This window comes from Tupaia chinensis, unplaced genomic scaffold, assembly GCF_000334495.1.
Source record: "Tupaia chinensis unplaced genomic scaffold, TupChi_1.0 Scaffold000348_1, whole genome shotgun sequence".
Lineage (NCBI taxonomy): Eukaryota > Metazoa > Chordata > Mammalia > Scandentia > Tupaiidae > Tupaia > Tupaia belangeri.
This window is the reverse complement of record NW_006159842.1, coordinates 200,991-209,737: the sequence shown is the minus strand read 5'-3', so window position 1 is coordinate 209,737 and position 8,747 is coordinate 200,991. Positions and strand designations below refer to the sequence as shown.

Below are 8,747 nucleotides of genomic sequence, written 5' to 3'. Positions count from 1 at the left end.
AGAGAGAAGGCTGGGGGTGCAGAGGGGGGCTCCCTACCGCTAGCTCGTTTGTTGGAGGCTGAATTATTAGTAGAAAATCTTCATTCCCTTAAAAATCTAGTTCACTGTAGCCATGTGGAACCTTGTCTTCTGCTGCTAGCTCGTTTGTTGGAGGCTGAATTCCTGAACAAGATGGTTTTAATCAGCATGATAATGAATTTTTTCTCCCTCTACTTTAGTGCTTACATGTAGGAAGCCACCTGAAATACCCCGTCATTAATTAATCAGTTATTTTTTTGCAGTTCTGTCTCCCCTTCCCCACCTTATAACTCTGACATGACCAACCTGTTGTCTGTTTTTCAGTCTGCCTTTTTCAGCCCTTCTCTGTTTATGAAGTCAACTCTCTCTGTTCAGCTCATGGAACACTTGGTCCATTTCATGGAATGAAGTTTTGCTTATACTAGAATTGTAAATAAAGCCAGTTAAGTTCTTAGATTTAAATTGTTGTAATTTTGTCTTGTTCCTTTTTTAACATTTTTGCTATAAGGACAATGTGCTTCCAGAGAGAAATAGAGACAGGGAAAGTGAGAAATCACCCTCAAGTAGGAATGGCCATGCCACAATCCCTTCTCCATTGGGATTTTGGGCATGCACTTGCACCCAGCATGATTTTCAAGTCACTAGGTCCAGGATTTGAACTGCGGTCAGCCACGTGGGAGTCCAGAGCCTTAATCACCATGCCATCTGCTGGTCCCATAATTTTGCCTTTGACATCAGGGAGTATGTGACTTATAGGAATTACTCAAGATTTTATTTATTTTAGGGACTATAAGACAGAAAGGCCTCATGTGTTGGGACTGTCTGTCTGACACACCAAAAGGTGGTGGTATCTTTGCTCTTGCTTCTCCTGCTGCTGGTCTGGGCTTTGTTCTCGCCCTGGGAGGGAATGTGCACATCTACTTAAAATCTGACAAACGCGGTGGTGACTTCATCCCCACAGACCTCAAAACTAAACCTAAGTGCACCCAGATCCCAAGCAAGGGGAACAATCTCAGCTGTAAGTGGAGCGGCGGCAGCCCCCCTCAGGAGACCACCAGATCATTTCCCACTGCCTCGCCATGGTGACCTACAGACAGTCCTGTGTGCAGTCAGTGTGTGTTCCTCCATCATACACTGACCTTGGCAAAGCTGCCGGAGATATTTTCAACAAAGGATTTGGTTTTGGGCTGGGGAAACTAGATGTGAACACAAAGTCATACAGTGGTGTGGAATTCTGAACATCAGGTTCATTGAATACAGAACACTGGTAAAGTTACTGGAACCTTGGAGACCAAATATAAATGGTGTGAGTATGGTCTGACTTTCACAGAAAAATGGAGCATGGTAACACTCTGGGAATGGAAATCACAAGTGAAGACCAGATTTGTCAAGGTTTGAAACTGACATTTGCTAAGACCTTCTCACCAAATATGGGAAAGAAAAGTGGTAAAATGAAATCCTCTTATAAGAGGTGTGGGAGGCTGTGCACCAGCAAACATCGCTGGTTTCTCAGAAAGCAAACAACTACACAATGCCAAAGGCCACAATTGGTTCCCTTAAAAAAACCTGACCTTCGAAACCATACTCTGATTGGCCACTAGAATCCCTCAGATTTGCATATCTGGCACCTCATGATTGGCCCAAAAGCAACCAATCATAACCCACCTTTTACAACCAATCACGGCCCACCAGCGTGTATATACCCATGATCTCTGGCCCACAATCTCCAGACAATCAGGAAGACGACCAGGAAGATGACACAAACGACCAGGAAGACGACCCAGAAGACCCTGAAGACCCTGAAGAGCTGACACCGCATTGTCTCCAGATGACCCAGAAGACCCTGAAGAGTTGTAACACCGTATCATCTCCGGAAGACCCTGAAGAGTTGTAACACTGCGTCATCTCTGCGTGACCCTGAAGAATTGTGACACCGTGTCGTCTCCATGCTGTACCGTGCTGTTCACAATAAACGGATGACCCTGAAGACACTGTGTCGTCTCCATGTTGTAACACTGTGCTGCTTGTCCCGGCTCTCACTCCTTCCCTCAAGAAACCTGTTCAACTGTCCCCCCGGGTCGGGACAAAGAGAGAGTATAGACCTTGGCTGTGATGTTGACTTTGATTTTGCTGGACTTGCAATTCATGGCTCAGCTGTCTTTGGCCGTGAAGGCTAGCTTGGTGGCTACCCAATGACCTTTGACAGTGCCAAATCGAAGCTGACAACGAATAACTTTCCAGTGGGCTACAGGACTGGGGACTTCCAGCTACATACTAATGTCAATGATGGGACAGAATTTGGAGGATCAATTTATCAGAAAGTATGTGAAGATCTTTTGATGGCTCTATTGTTGCAAGGGTAGTCACTGACCAGGAAACAGGACCCTCCAAAGGGTTTGGTTTTGTAGATTTCAACAGTGAGGAAGATGCCAAAGCTGACAAGGAGGCCATGTAAGGTGATGAAATTGATGGAAACAAAATTACCTTGGATTGGGCCAAGCCTAACGGTGAAGATGGCTTCAGGGGTCATGGTGGAGGCTGAGGAGGTTTTGGAGGCCAAGGTGGAGGAAGAGGAAGCAGAGGTGAACTTGGTGGCAGAGGCCAATGAGGCTTTGGAGGGTGAGGTGGCGTCCGAAGAGGCAGAGGAGGAGGAGGAGACCATAAGCCACAAGAAAAGAAGAAGTTTGAGTAGTTCTATGTCCGTCTGTCTTTCCTCTTCTATTTGAAAGAAAAGACTCTGGGGTTTTTACTCTGTTACCCGATCACTGACAGAGCCTTCTGAGGACATTTCCAGGCAGTGTGCAGTCCTGGGGTCTAGATGGAAAGCTGTAGAAATAACGTTTCAAGGGAGATACTCTCGTCAGTTTTGACTGGATATGCATATAAACTTTTTAAAGAGATGAGCAATAGAGCTAACCCTTATCTTTAAGTTTTGAACTTACATTGTTTTATCCCATGTACAAAACCATTTATTTCCTACAAATAGTTTTATTTTGCGTTGGGCAATTGTAAAGGAAAGCAGAATGTTTTATCATGATTTTTGCTTTTATGACTTTAGGACAAATTTTAGAAAGTCCTAAAAAAACCATGAAAGTATATAAAGATCTTGACACATCAATAAACCTTGCTTGGCTATCAGGTACCAACTACACTAGTTTTGGTATTGCCACTAAATATCATTTGGATCCTACTGTATCCTTTTCTGTAAAAGTCAACAACTCTAGTTTAATTGGAGTGGACTACACTCAGACTCCAAGCCTGATGTGAAGCTTATGGTCTGCTCTAGTGGATGGGAAGAGCATTAATGCTGGAGTCTACAAACTTGGGCTTGCCATGGAGTTGGAGGCTTGATTCAGCTGAAAGAAACCTCAGAATGGATATGATATTTGGCCTTAATATATTTCCATTGTGACCAGAAGGCTTTTCCCCACAAGAAGGTGATTGAAAGAGGGTGATCTAAACAAGAGCTGTATTTAAATATTTAGACAGTTACTTGCTAGCTGGTTTCTACTTGAATTGCTTATCTAGTTACCAATGCTCCAGTCATGCAGTCACCTATACATTATTTAAATGTATTTAACTGTTAAATGTGCTACCCATCAATAATGAAATAGACCTTTATGAAAATAAATAAAAAAAAAAATAAACTCAAAGGAGTTAAATGAGCCAGAACAAGTGTATAGGCAAGGCTCAGGTGTGCCTGCACAGGCAGGCAGGTGGCTATGTCACAGTGCAGAAGACCAGGTGAGATGGCTGAGCCATGCATTGCGTGTGTCTCCAAATGCCAGGTGTGCCTGTGGGTGTGCCTGTGACCTTGGTTGGCTGCAGGCCTGGAGGGAGGATTGTGGTTTAAGGACCCTGTGGAGGGTGCCTCCACTTCTCTAAGGAAATATACTTAAAAAAAAAAAAAAGTGTGCACGGCAGGCTCCTCTCCTCAAAGATATAATGAAGCAGACTCAGTAAAGACAGATTTCCCAGGTCATTCTAATTTCCTTTTTTCATGTGATGATAATTGAAAATATAAAGTTGTAGGTATCAGCAGTTGGCGTAATGGCTATGTTGCTGGACTCCCACGTAGTCGGTCATGGTTCAAGTCCTGGACCCGGTGGCTTAAACTCAAGCCGGGTGCATGTACATGCATGCTCAAGATCCTGAGAAGAGAATGGAGGAGAAGGGATTGTGGCATGGCCATCTCCCCTGGAGGGGTGATTTCTCACTTTCTGTCTCTCTGTCTCTCTCTGCCTTTCTGGTGAGTGCATGCTCCTTATAGCAAAAACCTCTCAAAAAAAAAAAAAAAAGAAAGAAAGAAAAAGAAAGAAAATATGAAGCTGTAAAAAAATCTTTCTGTCATATATATATCAATTTATATTCTGATTCACTTATTTAAAATTAAAAATTAAAGGTCAAGATAATGAAGCTGGAGGCTGGCAAGCCAACCAGAGACATCTGGTGCATCATCAAGAAAGGCCAGGAAAATGGAGCACACAGGTACCTCCTGAGGAGAGGGATGAGGGGAGGACAACAGAGTTCAAGATACTGGCAGTGAGTGGCACCCTGAGAGGTGATGGAGGCATAATAATGAGATAATTCATAACTCAGAAATGCTCAGAAGTTGGTGGGAGCTCCCCTCTATGGGGAATAAGGTAAGCATGAGCCCCCCTCAATCTCCCTGTTTTCATCTAGGTCTCAGTACCCCTCCAATGACAGAGACTGGGGATTCTAACTATTTTCCCCATCTGAGCATGACATGACATTTGAGTATTCATCTCCCCTCCCCCAGCAGAGACTGAGGAGCCTAAACATTCAATATCCGCTTTCAGCGTCTGGAAAACCTGTGCTCCCCGCCCTCAGATTCAGGACTTTGAAAGCAGTTCCTCTCCCTCTGGAGTCAACAGTAGCCACTGTGGCTTGCCAGGGACCTTCCTTGAGGAAATGCTTGTGCAGAGGGAAGGGTTAGGGTGGCTATTGGAGAGAAGGACACGGGGAAGAAGCAGGGACCCATAGGCTCCTGTCCTGTCATCCCTAGGGCTGACCACCAACCTGGAGGAGCTACCCTGCCCAGACAGAAACTGGGCTTTATTTAGTTGCCACAGGATCCCTCCCCACCATCTAGGCCCGCCCCTCCCCCATTTGGACAGAACTCTGAGAAGTAGTGAGCCATGTTTCTTAAGGGTTATGTGAGGACTAGGGATTGAGTCTTAATAGGGAAAGGATGACTTCTGAGTAGGCCACTTCCTCCAACCACTTTCCAAGTGGAAGGAACTCTGCAGCTTCAACAAGCCCAGGACACATTTCAGTCTCTGTGGGATCCTCCCTGCCATCACCTCTCCAGCTAGGACAAAGCTCAGTTGCCAACAGCCAGACAAGGAAAGGCAGCTCCAGAGTGGCAGCTCACTCCAATCTGGGTTCTTCCTCTAGCTTAGACAGAGCCCTGCAGCCAGTGAAAACCCTGCACCATTGAATACTGATATAAGAGACGAGCTCAGTGATGGCAGAGAAAAGCAGGCTTTTCTAGGGAGGACACACAGTCTAACCAACTAAGCACTCTCCATGACAACCCCTCAACCAGTATCTTCAACCCTCTGTGTGCAACTCATTCAAGACAGACTACTTCACTAACTTTCAGCAGATACATCCATGCAGGTGCTTCATCTAGAAGGAAACTTCATGCCCTGCACAGGGACTGAGTTCAAGAATACATCTCACAGGGCAATGGCTGTCATTACAAGTGAATCTACTCTCCCTACAGACAAGTCACTAATTCATAATCTTAGCATCATCCAGTTGCTGAAAACACAGTCCTGAAGGTTTCCCAGTCTGGTGACTGAAAACATACATAGTCCTCAGCACTAAGACCAAGCACAACTGAAGCTAATGCGACTATCCACAGACATAGAAGAAATGAGTATTCCATCAAGGACCCAAATATCAATGCAGGAACACAAGAAACACAAACAAAATAAATAAATATGGAACTATCTCTTCTCTAAGAGTGCACTAATTCCCACGAACAATTGACAAAACAAAGGAAATCCTAGAGAAGTCAAGTATGGAATTCAGAATATGGGTCAGAATGAAGCTCAATGATATGCAACAGAATACAGACAACTGTAGGAGATGAGAAAACTAATGCATGATACATATGAGCATTTCAACAATGAGACAGACATCTTTTAAAAAATCAAAAAGTAATTCTGGAAGTGAAAAATTTAAGAAATAAAAACTCCTGTAGAAAACATCAACAGATTAGGTCATACAGAAGAATCTCTAAACTTAAAGACATAACATTTGAAGTAATTCAAACAATCAAAAAGATGGAAAAGAAACTGTAAGAAAAAAATTAAGACAGCCTTTGAGAATTAATGAACACCATGAAATGCTTGAATATGAGCATAACAGATATTTTAAAGGGAGAAGAAACCATAAAAGGCATATAAAATATATTCCATAAAATACTAACTGGAGACTTCCAAAGTCTAGGAAAAGATACAGACACCTGAATCCAGGAAATTCAAAGGACACAAATAGAGTTACATAAAAAGGTCCTCTACAAGGCACATCACAGTCAAATTCTCAAAAGACAGGATAACGTACTAAAACTGTCTAGAGATAAATGTCAACTTACCCATAAAGTATGGAGAGTGACCAATCTGAGCAAACATGATGACCTTTAGATGCATGCAGAAATGTGCTTCTGTGAGCATCATTGGCACGGCTATGAAGGCATTTGCATACAAAAATGCTGTCTGCCTGTTGTTGTCATACCCGATACTGATACTACAGGGCAGTATCAAGCTAAAGGAAGCCACATATATTTATCAAATTTTGCCCCAAAAAGATCAGAAAAATTGCATGGCATCAGTAGTTTTCTTTACCAGGTATTTCCTCTCTATCCTTGTCATTAGTAACAGACTCTGATTTCTTAAGTAGGAGGGAGGTATAGCCCTCTGGAGTCTTTGTCAGAGGAGTTACTAAGCCAGCTCTGTTTTTTTCTGGAAGGTTTTGTCTCAAGTACTCCTAAATTAAATTCCACAGGAAAAAAGCAAAAATAAGAATACTGCTAGGACCCTCTGTTGTATATTGTTGCCAGATCTGTTCTCTGACCTTGTCCAGGTCGCCTCATAAACTGTTCCTTGCTCTGGAAACCAAGAGAATGTTTCCTGCACAAAATTCAGGAACTGATGTAACTGCTTGATACTAACTTTATCGCCCCTATATTTTAACATATAAGACAACATTTAGACATAAGTGTCTCTGTCTTTAAACAATTATGTCCCCATGTTTTGCACCCGATAATCATAGAATCCACTCCTTCTCTTACTCTATTGTCTTCTTATTTTACTCTGATATCTCTTTCTCCCACCCTGAGATATCTTCTACTCTGGTATCTCTTTCTTCTACAAGAAACTCACAAAGACCACAAGTGTATAAAATTGAGGATTGGGTGGGCCCAACTTCTGTGATGGAGAAAGCTGCCACCAGGAACTGGCCTCAGGTTTATTCTTTTAAAGGGCAGAAAGTGGGGAAGAGGAAATGGAATGCAAAGTCAGTTGCTTTTGGATGTAAATCAGCTGAAGATGTGGAAACGACTGGCACCTTATAATTTCTCTGACCTTTTTGGGGCAAAATCTGATAAATGAATGTGGCTTCCTTTAACTTGATACTGCCCTGCAGTATTGGTATCAGATATCAACAACAGGCAGACAACGTTTTCATATGCAAATATATTCATAGTCATGCAAATGAGGCTCACAGAAGCAGGTTTCTGCATGCACCTAAAGGTCACCATATTTGCTCAGATTGGCTGCTAGCCACAATAAGGTTTATCCCTTTTACAGTCAGCCCTGTAGCAAGTGGTTAAGGGAGATGGATCCCATATGGCTGGCCACAGTTTGAATCTTTGCCCTGGCCATTTGGAAAGTATGTTGGGCATTTGTGCATGCATGCCCAGAATCCTTGACAGGAAAAAGAAATGGGGAAAAAAGGATTACAGTGTGATCATACCCGATTGGGTTACTTTCTCTTTCTCTCTCTTTTTCTTCATCTATCTCCCTCTCTGGTGAGTGCATATCCTTTGGCAATTGAAAAAAAAAAAAGGGTTACCCCATCAGATAAAAATAAGGTAAGACTTCTCAGCAGAAACCTTACAGGCCAGGAGGGAATATGACAATACAGTCAAAATATTCAAAATACTGAAAGAAAATTCAGCCAAGAATATTATATTTATCCTTAAAACTATCCTTCAAAATAGAAAGAGAAATAAAAGGATTTCCATACAAATAAAAACTGAAAGAATTCACTAATACTAGATTGACTCTTCAGGAAATACTTGAGTACTACACCTAGAAACAAAAGGAATGTAAGTATCCCTATGAAAATATGTAAAAGTATAAAACACATCACTAGAATACTTACAGAAAGAAGAGAAGAGAAAAATGATTTAATCCCTACCACAATGGGAAAACTTTCAACAGTAGAGATAAATAATAATAGAAGAAAAAAGAAAATAATGAGATAGAAAACAACCAAAATCTAAACAACAAAATGGCAACCATAAATTTATGTTTCAGTAATAATACTGTAATGTAAATAGTTGAACTCTTCAACCAAAAGATGTAGATTGGTTGAATGATTAGAACAAACAAGCAAAAATACACAAAAAGGAAATAATTTATATGCTGTTTACTAGAAACTCATTTCATCAATCAAGAAACAAAGATTGATAGTAG

The 8,747-nt window shown here is 42.0% G+C and overlaps 1 pseudogene; it reads left to right on the top strand.

Moving 5' to 3' along the window:
* Positions 1–704: 704 nt before the first annotated feature.
* LOC102484058 (voltage-dependent anion-selective channel protein 2-like) lies at positions 705–3,990 on the top strand (annotated as a pseudogene).
* The last annotated feature ends 4,757 nt before the right edge of the window (positions 3,991–8,747 follow it).